Here is a 23,961-nt window from a genome sequence, read left to right on the forward strand (position 1 = left end):
CATTGCCTGTAATGCTCTGGGGGCATCAGGGACCTCCATGTCCAACAATTCACTAGAAGGTATTTCATGTCTGGCACTGAAAATTTTCTAGTAACAATCTATGGCATCTGGGTATGCCAGTGTCAAAAAAGAAGGTTTTCATATATTTCATTCATACCTTCTTAGATTTTGATTAGCCCCCTCCCACCTTTCTTTTACTCAAAATCTTTCCCTGATCTCACTTAGGCCTTTCCACCTCCAGTAATCTCTTCTTCTAATTACATATATATATATATGTATATATATATATATATATATATATATATATATATATATATATATATATATATTACTATCCTCTTAAGTCTCCCTTCCTTTCCTTTCTATTCCCTTTATATCCCCTTCTAGATTCCTGGTCTCTGCTACTGAGTTTTATTCCAACTCACATAGAAGTCCAATCTTTTATAGCTAGGATCCACATATGAGAAAGAACATGGGACATTTGCTTTCTGGGCCTGGGTTACCTCAGTAAGTACTTAGCTCTACTATTCTAACCAAAGCAGTAGGTGTCTGAAGATTTGATGGGGTTCTAATTCCCATTAGAACCAAATGACAGATAATAATTTTGGATGTTAAGTTCCTAGTTCTTGGCACTGACAGTAGAAATTATGTTTGTTTTTAAAATCATAGAATCCAGTTCCACCTACTTTCAAAGTATGAGGTCCAGCTATGAAAAACACTAAGGGGAATTTCTGCATTTATTCATATTTATTCTCCCAGAATGGTTAAATCAAATATTTCTCCATGAAAATCAAGAGTATTTCTCATTCAAAATAAAAGCTTTATTTTATTCTGGATTCTTTACTCAATATGTTTGTAATATCAAATTCAGAAGTAAGAAAATGCCAAAGAACCTCTTTCCACTTTGAGAAATTATGCACTCACTATTGAATAAAATACTGATTTATGACACTATAGTTGTGGTTAAAAATGAAATAGAATGTCAATAATCATTGAATAAACTTGTTTATAAATATCACCAAAACTAGTGGAGCTGGAAAGAATATTGTTGAAAATCAAGACATATAGCTATTCTTTACCAAGTGCATTAACAGAGTACACATGACCCCTTCACTGTACCCAGTGCACAGGACTGGACTTCTTGGAGCCAGGTCCCCTCTAGAAATCCTCTCCTCTTTACTCCAGGCTGTACACAGGACCTAAAATCTGGACTGGGGTTGATTGACTGGTGGATTGGTAAAAACACTAAGAGTATATATATATATATGTGTGTGTGTGTGTGTGTGTGTGTGTGTGTGTGTGTGTGTGTCACTACTTCAGATACTCACTTAACACAGATGTGTCAAAAAGACTTCCTAATGTGATATCTACAGGTGGTAATTGTCAGCATACCATGAAAAACTAAGCCAATGTGTCTTCCTAGACAGGCCAGTGTTATAGCAGAGGACCCATATGAGAACACTCAGAAAAACAATGTAAAAGAATGGTTTTAAATATGTACAGTGAGCTTAAAGAAAAGACAGATAAACTCCTGAATGGAATTCTAAATAAATTCAAAGATGCCACAAATAAATGCGTATATGGATTCCAAGCAGAAATAATCGGCTACATGAAATGAAGGAGTCCAATCAAGAAAAGAAAACAGAACTCAAAAAGGTAATAGAAATCCTTAAAAAAATAAAGCAACATAGAAAATACAACTATAAATGAAAAATTTGGCAGGTCAAACAAAAAGATCCATGGAAAGCCTCACTAGTAACATGGACTGCATGGAAGGTCCTGGACATGAAAGACACTGTAGACAAAGAGAAGAATTGAATCAGCCAAAAACAAATGGAAATTCAAAATCTGCACATGATACATGAGAAAAAAGTGGGGAACCTTGAAAAGTCCAAATTTTTGAATTACAGGCATATAAGAAGGAAAAGAAAATCAATAAATGGCTTAGAAAATATTTTTAATAAAATTACAGAAGAAATTTCAAAAATATAGGAAAAGAGATGCCTATCCAGGTGCAAGAGGCATATAGAACACCAAATATACAGTACAATAATAGAAACTCCCCATGGCATATCATAGTTAAAACAGTACACAAAACAAAGAAAAGGCACTGAAAGCTGCAAGAGAGAAGCATATCATCACATGTAAGGCAGGCTCATCATTTTTTTTAAAATGGAAACACTAAAAGCCAGAAGGGCTTGAATGACACATTTCAAGTATTGAAAGACCACAGCTGACAACCCAAATGACTATAACTAGCAAGTTATCTCTTGTAATAGAAAAGGAAAGAAGAACTTTCCGTGTAAAAACAGGCTAAAGAAATTTTTTGCCAGCAAGTTAGCCTTGTAGAGGAGGCTGGATGAGATACTTCACATCAAAGAGAATGAACATAATTAAGAGGTTGCAGGAAGAAAAATCCATAACCAAAACTAGACCAGTTTTTAAAGAAATGAAGACCAAGAAAATAACAACTCCACAACTCATAGTTTTGAATACCAACTCTGAATGTTTATGGTCTAAATTTTCCAGTCAAATCCACAGACTAGCAGGCTAGGTCAGAAAACAGGTTTTATCCTTTTGGTGTCTTCATGAAACTCATCTCCCTGTTCAAGACAGGCACCCCCTTAGGGTAGAAGGATAGAAGACTATGTTAAGCAAATGAAACTAGGAAACAAGAAGCCATGGTTATTCTACTAGCTGACAAAATAGACTTAAAGCCACATTAATGAGAAGAGAAAGAGAAGGTCACTATATACTGATCAAGGGAACAATTAACCAAGAGGACATTGCAATTCTAGACATATAAGCACTAAACACTGGCATACCTAATTTTATCAAAAATAACTTAGTAGATACATAGTCAGACATAAAGCCCAACACAATAAGAGCAACTTCAGTATCCAGTTGTCACCAAGAGGCAGGTTATCTAGACAGAAAATATACAGAGAAACAATACAGTTAAAGGACACCATAGATCAAATGGATCTAATAGACCTTTGTAGAACATTCCATCCAAACTCTACAGAATACATATTATTCTTAGCAACTCATAGAATCTCTAAAATGGATCACATATTAACCTAAAAAGGAAGTTTCAATAAATCTAGGAAAATCAAAATAACTTCTATAGTTTATCTGACCACAAAGCGAGAAAGCTAGAAATTAACAATGGAACTATATAAAATAAATAAAGTTTTGAAGACTGAATACCATGATATTAAATAATTAATGAGTCTGAGTAAATTGAAAAAAATTCTACAACTAAAGGAAAACAAAAAGGACATAATGAAAACAACCTAAATAAAAGGAAATTTACAGCTCTAAATGCCTGTATTACAAAAAAAAAAAATTATGACAGAACTCAAATAAATAACTCAATGATGTACTTGAAGACCTGGGAAACCAAGAACAAAGTACCAGAGGAAAAATCCAGAGCAGGGAAGAAAGCAATGAAATAGAAACAAACATAACTATTTAAGAGTCCATGAAACAAAGAGTCACTTCTTTGAAAAGATAAATAAAATTGATAAACTCTTAGTCAAATTAGCCAGAAGAAAAGAAAAGACCTATGACCAAAAGACAGAGAAGACCCAGATCAACAAAAGCGACTCCCCAAACTGGGTGTGGTGGCACACACCTTTAGTCCCAGCACTCAGGAGGCAGAGGTAGGAGGATCACCATGACTCTGAGGCCAGCTTGGGACCACAGAGTGAGTTTCAGGTTATCCTGGGATAGAGTGAGACCCTACCCTTAAACCCTTCCTAAAAAAATTGATCCCCCCAAGAAAATCAGAGATACAATAGACACATTACAACAGATACAAATAAAATTAAGAGAATCATAAGGTCATACTTCAAAAACATATATACCAGCAAATTTAAAATCTAAAGACATGTGCAGTGCTGGTGAGATAGCTTAGTGGTTAAGGTACTTGCCTATGAAGCCTGAGAACTCATGATTGAATCTCTAGGTACCATGTAAGCCAGACACACAAAGACACAGTATGCACTGTCGCACAGGCACACAAGGGGGCATGTGTCTGGTGGTCATTCACAGTAGCTGAAGGCCCTGGTGTGCCCATTCTTTCTCTCAAAATAAATTTTAAAAATTTAAAAATATGTACAAATTTCCTGATGCATACATTCTACTAGAGTTACATCAAGATAAGATATAGAATCTAATAAAACCTATGACAAACAATATTGAAACAATTATTAAAACTGTCCTACTCAAAACAAGTCAAGTTCCAGTGGGTTTACCACAGAATTCTATCAGAATGTTATTGAAGAACTAAGATTGTTGCTACTCAAATGATTCTATTAAACAGAAAGTTGGGTGGGGGATACTTCCTTAGTCATGTGTATAGACAGCATCATGCCAACAACAAAAACAGATAAATACGGAGCCAAAAAAAGGAAAGGAAATCTACAGACCCATTTCTCTGAAGAACATAGACAATAAAATCTCAATAAGATTCTTGTAAACTGAATTCAAGGACACACAAAAAAGATTGCCCACCTCAAACAAGAAGCTTTATTTAGCTGAACATGGTAACACAAGCCCTTAATCCCAGCACTTGGGAGTCAGAGGTAGGATGATGACTGTAAATTCAAGGACAGCTTGAGACTACATAATGAATTTCATGCCAGCCATTTAAATAGAGGAATATAATACTGGAGGGTGGAAGGTCTAAGGGTGATCAGAACAGGATAATAGAAGAAAGGGGTAGCAGGATAAGGTTAGGAAAAACCGAAGACAATATGAATAAGTCATATGGGAAATGGCATCTTTGTTAGACAATTAAAATATAATTCAAGGGCTGGAGAGATGGCTTAGCGGTTAAGCGCTTGCCTGTGAAGCCTAAGGACCCCGGTTTGAGGCTCGGTTCCCCAGGTCCCACGTTAGCCAGATGCACAAGGCGGCGCACGCGTCTGGAGTTCATTTGCAGAGGCTGGAAGCCCTGGCACGCCCATTCTCTCTCTCTCTCTACCTGTCTTTCTCTCTGTGTCTGCCGCTCTCAAATAAATAAATAAAAAAAATAAAAAAATATATATTTAAAAAATATATAATTCAAAAAAGGGAGAATTTGGACATAAATACCTTGTGGGGATGAGGAATGTGTGAATTTCAGTGCCAAGAGTCAGATGACTACCACTGAGTTATTGACCAGGGCCCTACAAACAATACAGGCTGGTTCTTGCCCACCAGAACTAGGCAGAAAGTCCCTATTTCTGAAGATACCACAAGCCTCCTCTGAAGGACATAGAGAAATCAAGCTGAATGGACCTGGGGGCTTCCTCTCTGCCGGATAGCTGTCATAGCACTTAGAATTGCTATGCAGGGTGTTAGGTGAGAATAATCAACAATCTAAACCATCAATGGACTCTGTGAGCTATGCAGCCAGCCAGCTAGACAAGCTGTATCTATAGGTATACTAGTAGCATGACTTTTATAGGGAAACCAACTAATATGTGATTGGATCTGAAGTCTGCTCCACAGGAGAGAATTCATGTCTGTTATTGAAAACCTAGTCAAAAGCTGATGGTTGGGAAGGTCATAGGCCCTAGAGGGAAAATACTATTTATTTAGTCTTTTTGGATATATAGTTCTTATAAATGCATATAAGAGTTCTTATCAGATTGTCCTCAAAATATTTATGTTTATGTCCATAGATTAGTGCTATTTTAACTTGCAGTCAAAGAAGCTGCTTTTAGTACATGGTGGTAACTATTGGGGAGACTCGAGACTCATTAAAGTACTGAGAAATGGCAGTTATGTGCTCAGCACCAAATGAGACACTTCTATCATACCTACCAAGGCAAAAGTGATAGAAGGTGTAATAGAAAGAATGTAAGCGCAAGAGGATGGAAAGCAGTGCTTTAGAATGATGTTTTCTTGACATGAAGTTGCCATTGCATTCATTACCTCACATCAGCTGTTGCCTGACAAACAATTTGTTTTCTAGATGATTGAGGCAAAACTAAATGACATCAAACAAGGCAAGAAATAGCCAGAAAAAACTGAATAGATACATACATACATATATATGAAAATTGTCAAGAAAATAGACAACACGGTCCAGGAAGATTCATTGAATTGAAGCTATACCCATTGAAAATTTCCCCATGAGAAGGGAAAAGGTGTAAGAAGGCTACCAGTATCCAAAGGCTGTGGAGCAATATCAAATAGTTTAATAATAAATGAATCATTAGAGTTTCATCAGTACAACAGAGATCAGTGGGCAAAGAAATACTTGAAGAAATAATGGGCACATGTTCAAAGGTAATGAAAGAAATCAAGTTACATGTACAAGTTGCACATAGAGCACTGGGCACATGTAATACCAAAAGCAAAAGTAAATGTAAAATACAAAGAGAAACATAAATGAACACATTTAGATACACTAGGGTCAAATGCTAAAAATTAGAGATATAGAAACAATATTTCTAAGACATAGGGAAAAGAAATAGTAACTGTAGAGATATAAAGATGTGAATAATAGAAGAGGAAATAGTAGGGCTGGGGAGATGGTTCAGCACTTGCTTGCAAAGCCTGATGGCTTGGGTTCAATTCCTCAGCCATCCACAAAAAGGCAGATGGACTTTTATTTGTAGTGGCAAGAGATTCTGGCAATCCCATGCATACACACAAGCTCACTTGTGTGCAAAATTTTTAAGGAAGAAATATTGTTCTGGGTTCTCCAGACATGTGAAAGTATATTATGAGAATACTACATATTTTCAATGCCAATAAATACAGCAGCCTAGAAGAAATGGACAAATTTATTAAAAGGCACAAGATTTACAACCTGTTCCACAAAACTGAATGTGAGAGAACACTTTTCAACATATTTTATTAGTCTAGCCTCACCCTGTCATGAAAATCAGAACAAGCTACTTTAAACAGAGAAAACTAGAGATTGGTATCCCTCCTGAATATAAACAAATATTTAGCAAGTTGAAACTAGAAAAAAAAATATTTTTGCATCATGATCAAGTGGGGCTTATCTCAATGATGCAAATTAGCTTGTTGTCAGTGTGATGGGGCTGGAGAGATGGCTTAGTGGTTAAGGCACCTGCTGCAAAGCCTAAGGACCCAGATTCAATTCTCTAGGTTCCATATAAGCCAGATGCACATGGTGGTTCATGCATCTGGAGTTCATTTGCAGTGGCTGGATGCCCTGGTACACTCATTCTCACTTTCTCTCTCCCTCTCTCTGTCTCTAATAAATAAATAACTTAAAAAATTAATCAGTGTGTTTCACATATTGACATGATTAAAAGCAAATCTGCTCAATAGATAAAATAGATTTATAAAATGCCTTGGCCATTTGTGACTAATAAAAATGAAGTCTCAACAAACTAAGAAGGGAAGTAACTTCTTAAGATAAGCCACAATTACTGCTTTTTTCACTTGCAGAGTAAGTGGGTAATACTTAATTTTGATATTTGAATTATAATATTATGTAACCTAGACTTTGGGGTAGAACATATTTCCTGATGATTTTCATTTTCTGACTCCTTTCCACAAGCAAAATTGCACTGACACTTTATCTTGATTTTTTCTTTTTTGTTTATACCTATCCTATTTTAATAAATGTACACAAATAAAGTTAAATTTTAGTCTAAAAAAAAGATGAGCCACAATTAATGATAGCATGTGGCATTCATTCAAAAAAAAAAGCAAAGCTGTGTCCTCTCAGATTATCATTGTGCTGGATATTCCGACTTGCAAAGACAAGTAACAAGAGAATAAGAAGTAAACTGCCTTTATTTGTAGAGCCTATGACCATGCATGAAAATTTCCTAATACTCACACAAATGAAAATACACATATTACAAGTGATTTTGAAAAAGTTTTGAGACTAACAATATAAGAAACCAATGCTATATTTATGGAATTTCAAAGAACAGGAGGAAACTGAAAATTTCAAAATAATGCCTGTTTCCTGACATCAAAACCCATTAAAGACTTAGGGAAAAAGATGTGCATGATTTCTATGCTGACAGCTTGAACAGTAGTGAGAGAAATAAAAGCTATGTGAATGGAGAATGTTTCCATGGCTCAGAGGAGTGGATTCTGTGATCTTGTCAGTTCACTTTAAACTGCTTCAGCATCAACATCAGGCAATTCAAATTCCAGCAGGCATTTTTTGTTGTTGTTATTTAACAAACTGATATCTAAAATTAGAGTTGAAATTCAACTCTGCAAAAGGACAAAACAGGTTTGGATTATCTAAATAATACATTGATACTAGTACAAAATAGAAAAAAAAAAAAAAGATCAATGGAACCAATGGAATAGAACAGAGGGTCCAGATGGGCAGTGCACAGAGTCAAATGGTTTTGACAAACTTCTCAAGATAATACAATGGAGAGAAGATAACCTTTTCAACAAACTTCTCTGAAGCTTCTAGATATTTGTATGTAATGATATTAATCTTAGCTTTTACCTCAATCATACAACTAAGCATGTGAGTGAGTCACTACAAATTCCTAAAGAAAACAGAAAAAGTATTAGTGATTTTGAGTACAATAAACATTTTTAGAATTTCTTTCTCCAGTATCTTCCCTGTGTGTTGAGATCTACAGCAGATTTTGCTTGGCTGGTATATAATTCTTAACCTGAGAAAATAATTTTTTAAGAAAAGGAGGACAGGAAAGACCATGAAACTGTTCCTAATTTGATTCTCAATGCTGTCAGCACTCCTGGGATGGATCGACCTCCCTGACAACTCTCAGGTCCTACACACTGTAGAAAGTTCTCTACAGGATCTCAAAAGATCTGACTTACTTGCTATGGTAGTTTGAGTATATGGTCCCCAATAGATTCAGTGTTTTACTAGTTTGTAGTTTGCATCTGCAGCCACATGGCTGGAGGGGATGTCACTGGGTAGATCTTAAGGTGTGGTGGTAGGTTTGAAATTTCAATCTAAAGATATGCAAAGTGTGACTAGCTGGAGTTCCTGAAGTGTGCTGTGCTCTGTGGCTTTTGGCTTGTGCTTTTCTCTCTCTCTACTTGGACCTGTAAAGGCAGACAGCTTCTTCTGCCATTGTGGAACTTTCCCTAGATCTGTAAACTTCAGAATAAATATCTCTTCTTCAATAACTGTTCCTGGTCAGGAAATTCATCTCAGCGAACCTGAAGATGTCTGCTATAGAAGTCAGTACCAAGGAGTGAGTTGAAATGTACCTGATCATGTAGATGTTGGTATTTTGGAACCTTTGTTTTGGAGGCATGGGCATGAACTTAGTGTTTGCAACTAAAGATGCCTTCTGGAGTAGTAAGCCAAGTTTTATGGACTACTCTGTTGAGAGTTTGAGAATGCTAAGTGCAGACACTATTGAACTTTGAGGTTTGGCTTATGAGCTTTCTAAGGAGAAGAAAAGACTGCAGAGGACTTTGTTGGAACTGGGCTACTGGCATAAGTGCTGGCTGTGTCTCACTGCCCAGGCCCAGAGAGTTTGATCAAGGTTGAATTTGTAATGGGCTGATGTGCTTGGCTAAAGATAACTGGACTAAGAGATTTAAGGTTTTTAAGCTGGAAAACCTCAAGCAAGTTAAAATTACAGGCACTGAGACTGGCTTTAGGTTACTGAAGCTACTATTGTCAAATACATTAGAAATCTTATGGAAGATGGTCCAACTGTTTTACATTAAAACAATGGAAAGTATGGCTGAGAAAGGACTACCATAGAAATGTAAACTCTTGGAAGAATTGACTACAGAAGGAAACTGCTTTTCAAAGCTATGATTTATTTTGTCCCTGAAGTAAGAATATGGCTGTGTCCTGCACACCTGGTCTTGGTTTCAGAAGCATGAAAAATGCATGGAGTGGTCATGAATTGCACATGGTTCCAGGAGCCACTGCTGAGATATGGCAGGAGGCAGATCCTGATGCCCTGATAGGCTGAAAGAGCCTTTGGAAGATGGACCATGTTTTCATGAAGACCTGATGATGTTTTGGATATACCAGGACTATGCAAGGGCTACCACAGAGCACACTCTTGGCCTAGGATGGAAGTGTTCCCTGGCTACTCTGCCCAGCTGGAGGGACAGAATTGGAAAATCTGGAGACTGTCAGTCTCTGGTTATATTGAATTTAACTACAAGAGTGGTTGAGTTTGCATTGTTTTAGTTTTTCCTTGCTATGCACTATACTAGTTGAAAATGTTTACCCTGTGCCTTTATTTGTTGGACGTATTTAACTTGTTTGATTTTACAGTACTTACTATCTTAAATTGGTCAAGACTGTGGGGACCTTTGAAATTGAGCTGAGTACAATTTACAATGTATGATGGTTATAAATCTGTTGAGGGCCAGGGGTGGGGTGTGGTAGTTTGAACAGATGGCCCCCAATATATTCAGTGCTTTATTAGTTTATAGTTTGCATCTGCAGCTCTTATACTCAGTTCTTGGCACCCCCAGTGACCACCAAGGAGAACCAAACAGTATGCAAGGGCAAGGAGCTTTATTTTGGGCTTAAGCTCAGTCTCTTGACTTCACCAATGCACTGGATCCATACAAGAGCCCCAAGTAGTGGGAGAGTAGGGTTTTTATAGGGACTTGAACAAAGAAGAAGGAGATGAGTACATGATTGGTTGATTTAAACAGTAACTGTACTTGTATTCTTCTGATTGGTTAAGGATACTGGAGGGCAAAGTTGGCTGGCAGGGGCTAGGGGAATTCCAGGAAGTTTAGGTAATCTTCATTATGATTGGCTAAGCAGGCAGCAGTAACATTTGTGTGCTTCTGATTAGCTGGGGCAGAAAGGCAGAAGGGACAAGTCCTGGGCAAGTCTCAGGCATGTCCTGGGCATGTCTAGGGGCTGGCTTAAAACTCAGGCCTAGCCAGGGCAGCACCCTATTGAAGCCTATTATGACATTAGTCTAGTTTCTGGGTCTTTCACAGCCACATAGCTGGAGGCAGTGTCTTAAGCTGTGGATCTTAAGCTGTGGTTGTGGGTTTGAGATTTCAATCTAAAGATATGCTAAGTGTGCCTAGCTGGAGTTCCAGAAGTGTGCTGTACTCTGTGGCTTTTGGCTTGTGCATTTCTTTCTGTCTCTACTTGGACCTGTGAAGACAGGCCAGCTTCTTCTGCCTTTATGGAATTTCCTCTGGTTCTGTAAGCTTCAATAAATATCCCTTCCTCCATAACTGTGCCTGGTCTGGAAGTTCATCTCAGTGAACCTGAAGGTGTCTGCTACACTTGCCTACTTCTACTTCTCTCCCTCCAACTTTTTTTTTTTTTTTTTCCCAAAAAACCCTCTTATATTTCATTGAGGTCAGTTTTATTCTCTGAGCAAACATGTCCTCTTTTTTTCAATCAGTGTCAAAAATTAAGTAATTCTTATTTAAAAGAAAAATAGTTTGTGGACCACAGAGACAAAGCTATATATATTTAATGTATATAATCTGATCATATATATACTTTGAAAATGTTACCATAATATGTAATAAACATATGAAGTCTCTTCCAAACTTCTATTCTATCATCTTCATTATTATTTTACATTTTGAAACTATTTGTATGTGTGTATGGATGGGTGCACCAGGGTCTCTTGCTATTGCAAACAAAATCTAGACTCATGTACCACTTTGCATCTGGCTTTAAATGGGTGTTGGGGAATCAGGCCCAGGCCAGTAAGCCTTAAAAACAAAGACCTTTAGCCTCTGAGCCATCTTCCCAGTCCTTTATTATTATTTTTGAGAGCAATAAGAACACAACTTAAACATATTTCTAAGTAAAATTGTTAATGCAGGCATTATGCTATTCCATAGATCTCTACCATTTAAACCTTGAGTAGCTGAAACTGTATACACTTTCACAAGTATACTTCTGTTTTTCTCTTCCCTATAGTCTTTGGCAAACTTGCTCTACTCTCTGCTTCTAAGAGTTTGATTTTAGATTCTTCATATAAATGATATCAAGATAGAACTTACCTTTCTTAAATAATGTTAATTTATTAAGTTACAGATAAGAAATTTTATTATAACAAAATTGCTACCTGATGTAAAAGTAGTTTTGTCCTGTTTTTCCAAAAAGAGGGCAAAGAGGTGGAAAAACATTTGTGACCATTTTTTTGGTTTTTGAACAAGTATATTATGGTGAGTGTTTTGTACTTGCTGTTTTGTAAGTGTGAACTTGTTCATCAGTCATGAAAGAGAAGTTGCTTGGATCACTGAGATGGAAGGAGCTTTCTTTTTCCTTCTCCCTTCTTCCTTTCTTTCTCCCTTCCTCTTCCCTAACTTTTCTTTTTCTCCTTCACTGCTAGACAAGTAACTAATGTCTAATTCAGACTCACATATATATTTGAGTAAATTAAGGAATTAAGTGGGCAAAAAATGAGTTTGAGCAACAGTCATGTTTGCAGCCTATTTCTTTTTTAGTTGAGATTTAGGATCTTGGAATAAAAATGTGCAGATTTGTTCCTTTTCATTCCTGCGTTATAGAATGGGAAATTCAATTCAATTAAGTGAAGATTCCATTAGCTAATGAATGGTTTTATAAATGTTCCCAGAAAATTTTGGTTGAAATGTTTTGGGAGGCAACTGCTGAGTTCAGAAGGGAACAAAGTGAGGTTATATTAGGAAATGTGTGACTTGCAGAAATGTATACTGTAAGCCAGAATGTATCATCAGTTGAGACCTAACATCTCAGAGCTAGACTGAAAATAATATAGTGATAAATTATCCTACTTGAGCAATGAGATTTTTGAATTTTTTAATTCTTTGTTTCAAAAGGTAAGTAATTAAATTCCTTGAAAACTTGTATAAGTTACATACTTTGCAAATAAGGTAATAATTTATAGGAGTGGCCTATTTTTTGACTTTTTAAATTCACACCTTTCTTATTACTAAAGATTGAAGCATTTGCATCATAAATCCAGGAGGACAAGTTTACAAGTACCATATTGTTGAGAGTTCAAGCCATATCTTACTTTATGATGCCATCCTTGACCCTTTGAGACACACCGAATCCTTACTTGCTGCTCTGACTTGTTTCCCTGTTTGATTCTGTTTGCTATCTATTGATCCTCACTCAAATGCAATCATTTTGCTGGGTCAGAAGGAACTCAGCTTATGTTTAATCTCTGTAACTTCCAACAGGGCCCAGAACACACACGTTATTAGCATTTAACTGAATGTCTAACATGCTAACTAATTCCCAAATGTACTCACAGATGAGGCTAGGAAAGGTGTATTTTAAATCTTCCTAGTCAGAAGGATAGAGACAGCCATATCAGGATAATCTTATAAAATTTGAGAGTGGATGAATAAAGGGCTGGTTTAAGACATTAAGACAGGAACATAGTCAATCTGAAAAACTCACCAGTGGTATTGTGGGGAAAAAAACCCCGCAGGGGGCCTCCACGCTCTGCCCAGATAAGGCGACACCCCAAATCACTCACGAGAAGCAGTCTTGAAGCAAACTGCAAGAGGATTTTATTCCAAGCGCGCTGGGGCCCACAGTCGTACACCTCACAGGGGTAGAGGACTGCAGAGCCCCGAATGCAGGAACAGGACAGTTTTTATAGGGTTTCTAACAAAGCCTGTGCATTAGACCAATCATTTTCTAATATTAGGAGCCCACAGGGTGTTGGCCAGTCAGTTTGTGCCACCCCATAATTTCTAAGCCAATTAGTTTAATTTGTTCAAGCCCCTCGTGGGCCAATCATTTTCTTATGACCTTGGTGGTTGGCATTTGCGCAGGTCCTTGGGTGGGAGTAGCAGAGTGTGGTACCAGTTTCCTATGACCTTGGAGGTCAGCCTCTGCGCAATTCCTTAGGTGGGGGTAGCAGAGTGTGGTATCAGCCTCCTATGACCTTGGTGGTCTGAGGCAGGCTGCTACAGCTTATGGTGCGAGCTACTAAGGCTTACAGTGTGGGCTATTAAGGCTTATAGTGTAAGGCTATTTACAGAAATCAAATAAGTGATTCACTTCATTACTCATTCCCCATCCTTGCGGGCTATCTCATGCCCTTTCACCTAGTTTTGTATTAGGAGCGGGCTCTGTTATAATGAGAAGAGGGATTCTTCACTTGCTTTCAACAGAGAGTAAAGCCTGGAGTTTGAAGTATACAGGGAGCCCGCTTAAGCTCCCCTTGGCGCATGATAGTATTTCTTAGCTTCTGAATTCTTGGGCCTTTCAGTATGAGATTAAGATAATTAGTCAGAGTTTTGAGCTTTTCTATAAAGCAACAGTGACATTCTTCAGGGCACTTTCATTGCTATACTTGAGATGAATACTTTGGATACCTAAGATTCTAAATCAAATAATTAAAGCAAATCAAATTCCCAGCTCTCCCTCATTATTATCGGCAGTTTTTAGAGGTCCCTTGGCTCATCTCTATCTTTTCTCATTGGATAGGTACCAAGTGGTCCTTTTCACACACTAATTTGTTCTGTATCTTGCTATAAAATTAATATTTTCTCAAAGTATATGTGCATTTGTATCATCATCTTTGCAGGCACCACAAACTATTAGTGACCCTCTTTATGTGACAGATGTGGACACTGTGCTAGACATCAAGAGAATCCACATTGTGGTAGACAAAACATGTTCCATCCCGATTTTAGAATATGAATATGCTACTTACATAGACAAAGGCTCTTCACAGATTTTGAGACAGGGTATTATCCCAGTTCAGCCAATGTAATCACAAGGCTCCTCCTCTGAAGGATAATATAGCAGCAGAAGTTCAAGTGATATAGGGTCATGATCCCAGTGGGAAAATCTAAGGAAGCTGATTCTACTTTAGAACCTCCAGATGTCAGGCTAGTAAATCTTATTTCAGACTTACAATGCTCAAAACTGCCAGATGTTAAACCTGTATTGTTGGAAGCTATTTGTGACAAGTCTTCATACTAGCAACAGGAGAGTTATTCAAGAGCATGAAGTACAGCTTAACCTCAATGAGCTTACAGAACAGTGTACCCATGACTTTCCATGTATAGTTTGTTGTCCCTACATGCTCCCTTTTCCCTCCCTACTTTCAGCTTTACCTTTACCCTAACCTGGTTGTCACCCTCTGTTTTTAGCTAATGCTTTGTTTTATTTTTATTATTTCATAATTTAACTGATATAAAACTTCCAGGTGCTTTTCCTTATGCCTGATTCTTAGAACTAACATGGACCTATTAAATTTTTTATCAAGCTTCTTGATCACAGTCTCAAAGGATTATGGGCAGAAGAGTCAATCTATTATAACTTCAATCCAATGAACCAGCAAAGGGTCAGCTCTGTTTAAAAACCTACCTTTTCCAGATTCCTTCCATACACAGCCCAGATGGCATGTGAGTAGACCTTTTGTTACATTGCTGCTATATTCTTAGTTGTATCTCTTGCTACTGATTTCCACAAAATAAATTGAATGTTGCCTAGCATACTCTATACCTTCCTCTTTATGCACCATTTCCATACCATTACTATTCCAAAAATCTCCTTTAAAAATGTTAGCTATCAGAAATTTATCTTTGCCTCCAAGTATGGCTGAAAAACACATGTCGTAAAAGTACAGGGCATTAGCACATTAACTAGAACTTGATTTTCTCTTCTTTGAACTCATATTCATTAATTCCATAGACAGAAAAAGGGATATAATGGGCACACTAGGGCCTCAAGCCACTGCAAACAAACTCCAGATGCATATAATATCATGTGCATCTGTTCTACATAGGATCTGGAGAATGGATCCTGGCTCCTTAGGTTTCGCAGGCAAGCACCTTAACTGCTAAGCCATCCCTCAAGCCTGCCATTGCTATTTTCACAGTGTTAATTCTACCTATACAGGAGCATGGGAGGTCTTTCCATCTGCTCAAGTCCTTTTACTTGAATGTTTTGTTTTCCTTGTGTAGGTCTTTCACATCCTTAGTTAGTATTATTCCAAGTGATTTAATTTTTTAGTGGCTACTGACAATGGGACAGTCTTATTATTTTCTTTCTGTGTATATTTCTCCTTTGCATATAGAAAGGCTACTAATTTTTGTGTGTTGATTTTGTATTCTTCCACTTTGCTGAAGGAATTAATCACTTTTACAAGTTTTAAGATGGAGACTTTTGGGTAACATATATAGGATCATATCATCTGCAAATAGGACTAATTTGGCATCTTTCTTTCCAATTTGTATCCCTTTTATTTCCTTTTCCTGTTTTGTTGCCTGGGCTAGCACTTCTATTACTATGTTGAAGAGCAGTGGTGAGAGTGGGCACCCCTGACTTGTTCCCAATCTCAATGGAAACTTCTTCAGTCTTTCCCCAATAAGTATTATTTGGGATTTAGGTGCTTTATATATATGTTTTATTGTGTTTAGGTATAAACACTCCGTGCCTATTCTCTCCAACATTTTGAACATAAAATGATGTTTTGTTTTGTTAAAGGCCTTGTCTGCATCTACTGAAACGATTATGTGGTTCTGGTGATTAAGTTTATTTATATGTTGTATTATGCTGATTCCCTATGTTGAACAATCCCTGCATCCCCGTGTTCAAGCCTACTTGATCAAGGTGGATAATACTTTTGATGTGTTGTTGAATTTGGTTTGTGAGGATTTTGTTCAGGACCTTTGCACCAAAGTTCATCAGACATATAGGACTATAATTTTCTTGTCTTGCTGTATCTCTGTTTGGTTTTGGTACTAGGGTGATGCTAACTTCATAAAAGGAGTTGGGGAACATTCCCTGTTCTCTGATTATGTGATATGGTTTGAGAAAAATTGGTTTCAGCTCTTCAATGAAGGTTTCTTAGAATTTGGCTGAGAAGCAACCAGATCTGGGGCTTTTCTTTTGGGGGAGGTTTTCAATTACCTTTTAAATCTCCATGGATGTGGTAAGTATCTTTAGGAGACTAATCTGCTCTGAGTTAAATTTGGTAGGTGGTATGTGTCTAGGAATTCATTCATTTCTTTGAGGTCACACTTTTGTGAGTGTGTGTGTGTGTGTGTGTGTGTGTGTGTGTAGTACAGGTTTTGGAAGTAAATCCTAATCATTCAATTTTATGATGTTTGTTGTGACCTCTCCCTTTTCATTTCTGATTTTATTAATTTGAGACTTTTCTTTTATTCATTTGATCAAGTTGGCTGGGGATTTATCAATCTTGTTTATTTTTTTTCCAAACAACCATCTCTTTATTTCATCAATTTTCTTAATTGTTTTCTTACTTTCTAATTTATTAATTTCTGCTGTGATCTTGATTATTTCTTTCCATATGGAGCTCCTAGGGTTGGATTTTTCTTTCTTTTTTTTTTTTTCAATGCCTTTAAATGACTATTTAGCTTATTCATTTCAGGTTTCTCTGTCTTTGTTATGAAGTTATTTATTGCTAGGAATTTTTCCCTTGAGACTACCTTCATTGTGTCCCATAAGTTTTGGTAGGTTGTTCCTTAAATATTACTCAGTTATATAAATTTTATAATTTCACTTTTTTATTTCTTCCATTCATTGTTTAAATTGCATTGTTCAGTCTCCAGGAGCTGTTGGAATTCCTGATGTGCCTCTTTTTGTTAATTAATAGCTTTAAAGCATTGGGATCTGATATGATGCAGAAGTTATATAAATTTGCCTGAATCTGTGAAGGCATGCTTTATGGCCTAATACATTATCTATTTTGGAAAAGGTTCTATGGGCTGCTGAGAAGGATGCATATACTGTAGAATTGTGGTCAAATGTTCTGTAGATATCTATTAGGCCTAGTTGATCTATGGTGTCATTAAACTCTATTATTTTCCCATTGATTTTCTGTTTCGATGAACTGTCTATTGATGATAGTGGAGGGTTGAAGTGTTGATGTTTATATCTGTTTTCTTGTTGAGTAGGTTTTGTTTTATAAAATGTGGTCCATCTGTGTTTGGCACAAATGGATTTATGATTGTGGTGTCCTCATGTTGGATCATTACCTTCTTTGTCATTTTGATTACTTTTTTTAAAAAAAATTGTTCATTTTTATTTATTTATTTGAGAGCAACAGACAGAGAAAGAGGGAGAGAGAGAAAGTGAGAGAGAGAGAATGGGTGCACCAGGGCCTCTAGCCACTGCAAATGAACTCCAGACGCGTGCACCCCCTTGTGCATCTGGCTAATGTGGGGCCTGGGGAATCAAGCCTCGAACCAAGGTCCTTAGGCTTCACAGGCAAGCACTTAATCGCTAAGCCATCTCTCCATCCCTTGATTACTTTTTGTTTAAAGTTTATTTTATCAGATATTAATATAGCAATACCTGCTTGATTCTTATTTCTACTTTTTGGGATACCATTTTCCTTCCTTTCACCCTGAGGAGGTATCTGTCTTTAATGGTGATATGGGTTTCTTGAAGACAGCAGGAAGGAAGTTTATTTTCCTGATCTTCCCTGTTAACTTGTGTCTTTTGCTGGGTGCGTTAAGGCCATTAATATTCAAGGTTATAACTGTGAGGTTTGATTTCATACCTGCTTTCTTGGGATGCTTTATAGGGTTTTGTGTTTTCTTGAACTTTTCACTTTTTTGAGCCTACTCTAATTTTAGTTACTGTGACCTTCTTGTTGGCTCTTAATATTGTTCTTGACTCTCTGTGTTGAGTATTCCCTGAGGTAATCTCTGTAGGTTTGGCTTTGTGTTCATATAATCATAGAGCTGGCTTTTCTCATGGAAAGCTTTGCTTTTATCATCTACTATGATATATACTTTCACAGGGTAGAGTTGTTTTGGTTGGAAACCATAGACTTTTTAAACTTTGAAGTGCTCCATTCAAGGCCCATCTGGCTTTCAGGATTTCCATCTGAGGTAATTTTGATGGGCTTGCCTTTGTATGTGCTGAATTGTTTCTTTCTTGCTGCTTTTAGCACTCTCTCTTTGTTTTTATTGTTTCTAGTTTTAAGTATGATGTAACTTGGAGAGTTTCTTCTTTAGTCCATACTGTTTGGTGTTGTGTTAACTTCTTGTATCTGGGACTCTCTTTTGAGAGAAAAGGAAAGTTTCCTTTAATTTTTTTTTTTTTTTTTGTTGTTGTTGTTGATAAGTCTTCCATGCATTCGGTCTTAATGTCTTTTACTTCTGGTATACCCATAATCTTTTGTTAGGGCATTTTAGGATATGCCCCAGTTCCCTCATGTTCTTTATTTTATTTTATTTTTCTCAATTTTATTAAATATTTTCCATGATTATAAAAAATACCCCATGGGAATACCCTCCCTCCCCCCCTTTTCCCCTTTGAAATTCCATTCTCCATCACATCCACCACCCATCTCAATAAGTCTCTCCTCTATTTGGATGCCATGATCCTTCCCTCCTTTTATGATGATCATGTGTAGGTAGGTAGTGTCAGGAACTATGATGTCATGGATATTGAGGCCAATTTTTTGTCTGGAGGGAGCACATTGTACAGAGTCCTACCCTTCCTTTGGCTCTTAAATTCTTTCCACCACCTCTTTCGCATTAGACCCTGAGCGTTGGAAGGTGAGATCGAGATGTTACTCGGTACTCTAGTCACTTCTTTCCAGCACCATGATACCTTCTGAGTTGTTCCAAGGTCACTGACATCTGAAAAGAGAAGATTCTCTATCGAAAGTGAGAGTAGCATTAATATAAGGGCATGAATATTAAGAGAAGTGCTTACTAGGCAGTTTGATAAGCATAGAATATATACTTATCCAGACATCAGCAGATGTTACACCCCTAGAGCTCATGACTACCCCTGTTTTAAGTTTTCAGTATCAGGGATATATTTCCTCCCTAGAAGCGGGCCTCCAGTCCAATTTGAGGGCAGTTGGTTTCCACCATGACAGATGTGCCACTATTGCACTCGTTGGCTCATTTGGCCTGGCTGGCCAATTATAAGGCTTGTGGTGTCCACTGTTGAGTATCTTCCCTGGTGGTGTATCTTTCTACCATTGAGCTGCATGTAGAATGGCTTCTTCCAGCTTTCTGTCAGCTGGCCTACATGGAAGAGTTTATCAGCTCAGTTCCAGCAGGATTTCTCAGTGGCCTTGCAGCCCAAGTATGTGGAGTCTTCAGCAATAGGGTCTTACCATCTATTCCTGGTGGAAAACCAAGGGCTTTGGCAATGGCCTATAATGTTCTGGGGGCATCAGGGACCTTCCAGGTCAACAACTCACTGGAATGTATCCCTTCCTTGGCACTGAAAATTTTCTAGCAATGATCCATGGCTCCTGAGTGTTCCATTGTCCAAAACTGAAGGATTCCACTTGATTTATTTATGTCCTCTCAGATTTTTATTAGCCCTCCCTCCACCTTTCCTTTACTCAATCTCTTCCCCTGACATCACTTTGGGCCTTTTCACCCCCATTAATCTATATCCTTATGTTCTGTTCAGAATTTTTTTTTTGAATTTATCAAAAATCCAAAACTGTTTCTTCTGTCTTGTCTTCTAGCTCTGATGCTCTTGTCCTCCATTTCATTAACTCTGTTCTTGAGGATTTCTAGAGAGGTTCAGTTGGTTATGACTTCTTTTGCCTTTTTCTGTATAGTTTCCATTTCTTTGTCATATTCCAATTTCTGGCCATGTTTCAATTGTATTAATGCTTCCTGAAATTTATTTTTGCATTTACATATCATATGTCTTCATTAAGCTTAACCGTCTGGTTATTGAAATCCTCCTTTTTTCTTTCTTTCTTTCTTTTCTTTTCTTTTCTTTTTTTTTTGTCTTATCTTCATTTCATTTATTTCTCTTTTGTGGTCTCTCTGGTTTTTGTCTATTATTCTGAGCCTATTCTGAGTGATGACGGTCATGTGGATTTCATTTATGTGCTTGTTGGTGTTTTGTTGATTTGCTACCAGTTCTGTAGTATACTTGTTCAGGGTTATATATCTTATGTTTCAATTTTGGGGATCTATTCCTGTTTCCTTATCTACATTTTCATTTAAGACTTCCACTGTGGGTCTAGTCAATCTTGTTGGAGATCTCTCAGTTTGTTGTTTTGTGTTTTTATCCTTCCTTCCTTCTCCTCCTCCCCCTCCTCTTCTTTCTTTCTTTTTTTGCTTTGCTGTCTACCCATCTCAGTGTGGAAGTAATTAAGGAGGAAGAAACAGTTTACCTTGTAGTGTCTTCAGTGAGTGCTACACTTTTTGTTTGAGTAGAATAGGCTTCTTATGGCTTTGTATTTTAGGATGTGCAGGTTGTGGAGGGCATATGTACACCAGCATCTCCTGGCTGGTGCTTATTACCAAAGGTGGGACGGTCTCAGCTATCTCTTGCCTGTGGGTCATGGACCATAGCACTTACTCTTTCTCTCCTACTCTACACAGATGATCAGGCTATGGAGAACTCACTGGTTCCCCCTGGCAGCTGATTGCCTGATATTACTGAGGTAATGCTCCAAATAGTCTTTGGGAGTGGAGTGGTGTGTTGAATAGATGGTGGGAGTCATTGGATTCCACAGCTCAGGCCAGATTAGGAAGTTGACTGGTGCAAGGGAGACAGGGCACTGGCCAAGGTGTGTGCACAAGGGTGTCTATAGGCAGCACAGGAAGGTCTGTGAGCAGGAGGAGTGAGGCAGCCTGCTATCCAGCCAACCAAGGCAGCGAGACAGGGAAGAATGTGCAGGCAGTGGGGAGTATGAGATGGTGGCAGACTGGGGAGCATTGGTAGGCCAAGAGCTCAGTATGGGGAGCCTATGGGAGCATGGTGGAAAATAAGGGAGCTATGGTGCCTGTGGGTGTGCAGTGGCAGACAAGAGAGTGTGGATGCCTGTGAGCATGGTGGAAGATAAGGGCCATGGGTTTAGTCAGTGGGTGCCTGTGGGAGTATGGCAGGAGGCAAGGCAACACAATTGGGCTGTGGGCTCAGTGGGCAGAGCTTGCACAGGGGAGTGAGGGTGTTTATGGGTGCACAGTGGGAGAGAAGGGATCTCTGGAGCAGAGTGTGGTGGGCGATGGGGGGATGCATCAGCTTAGTTGTTGCATCCTGCAGGAGTACAGCAGGAAATGGGAATGCAAATGGATGATGAGTTCAGTTGGCAGAGCCTGTAGGAGTGTGGCATGAGAGAGAAGAGCAAGGGTGGGCATGGTCAGAGGAGTCTGACTGAACAGAGTGGGAGACAGGGCGTTTGTGGCCCTTGGGCAGAAGCAAAAGTTGGGGTAAACTAGGGAGGTAAGCAGCTGTGGTGGGAACCTGATCACAGAGCAAAGGGTATGGCATCTGGGGTGAGTGCTTGAGAGGATCAGAGGGTCTAGTGGTCTACCTGAGAGTAGGGGAATCAGCAAATTCCCAACTGTGCTCCTCCGTACCCACCTACTGGAGGTCTGCTAAGACCTACTGAAACTGGAGCCCCACAGATCTTGACTGCTATTATCCTAGGAGCTGAAGTGTAGTTAGGAAGCTGCTATATTGTCAGAAGTCTGATTTTTTTTTTTTTTTTACATCAACTGCAAGAATGAAATCCAGTCAAGCTTTCATTTACATGTTTTCTCTCAGCAGGACCTACTGTCATTTTTGAAATTTTTAAGCCTTCTAATGTTTGCTATTTGACCCGATTTCATCTTCCTCTGTTACTTAGCATTCAAAAACTCTCATTTTTTATGCATAAATTACTTGTGTTTAGCCTCTTGGACATCCCTTAATGGTCTTTGCAGTCATTAAGTGAAATAATATTTTTAATATAAAATAAAGGAAGATTTTCCATTTACTTATCCAAATCATTGTCTCTCATAATTTTTTTTCCTAAAGAATTATGGTTAAACTGATAAACAGATTTATATTTTGATTGAAAGAAATGTGCATTTTTATAAAACAAGATTGAGGAGTCAGAAAAGTTTTCAAAAATATTATTTCCTGCATGAGTTATTTATATGCCTAAATTAGCTGTTTCATCCAGTTAAGGTGAAGAGTATAATTTCCACACCTAAAGGTAAGAAATTTATAATGAATCAAGACCAATTTTGAGGTTACAGGAAAGATCTAATTTGCAAAGGAAGGAAAGGAATGAATCTTTTCCTGTCTAATTCCTTTACTGCTACAGAAAAAAATGATATGATTTTGCCAAGTAGTACACAAACAAGGTGGGGAATGCCTGATGCCCTCCCAACACCTCTGCTCTACACAGAAAAATCCTCTTGAGTGAGGCAGTAGGAACTTGTGCATCTGGGGGGAAAAGCACTTTTAATCAGCCCTCTTTTACCTCAATTTTATTCAATATAATTATTTTTTAAAATTGATGTGTAGTTAGTTAAACCCAAACAGGAAATCCTGGTGTGAAAATAATCTTACAGAGAATGTTTATCAATCTGTCATCTCTGAGCTTTCCCAGAAAACAAGGTGATCTTCATTAAGGGCCTTTGTGCTTTGATTTAAGAAAGTTCTCCTAAATACCATGAGAGGTCATATGTGCACATAAACCAGTTCTAGTATATTTTTCAAGACCCATATTACCTATATTTGTTTATAGCATGCAAGAATTTCTTGTTTATTGAAAGAAACAATTTATTTATGGTTCTCCTCTCCCTCCCCCCCGCCACACACCCTCTCAGGCATAAAAGTTACATAGTCCTACCCTGATTCCAAAGTATTTCTAGCTACTTCAAAAAGTTTTTAAATAATTTATTTTTACTTATTTATTTGGGAGGGGGAAAGAGGGAGACACAGACAGAGAATGGGCATGCCAGGGCTTGTAGCCACTGAAAACAAATTCCAGATGCAAGTTCCACATTGTGCATCTGGCTTATGTGGATCCTGGAGAATTGAACCGAGGTCCTTTGGCTTCATAGGCAAATGCCTTAACCACTAAGCAATCTCTGCAGCCCTTCAAAAAAATTTTATATAAACTTCAATATTTGTGAGGATCCTTCTCTTCACCATATGTTAGATACCACATAAATGCTCTGAAACAATCTAGCTTAGGATAAAGATACTTAATAGGTTTTAAGTATTAAATGAATATACCTAAAAAAATAATACTGATTTTAGTGAACTTTGTTATATGTTTTTCTCTTTCACTCTCAAGTAAAGGTTTATGGGATTGAAATTTATGGAAA

Source organism: Jaculus jaculus, chromosome 3, assembly GCF_020740685.1.
Source record: "Jaculus jaculus isolate mJacJac1 chromosome 3, mJacJac1.mat.Y.cur, whole genome shotgun sequence".
In the NCBI taxonomy this organism is placed as follows: Eukaryota; Metazoa; Chordata; class Mammalia; order Rodentia; family Dipodidae; genus Jaculus; species Jaculus jaculus.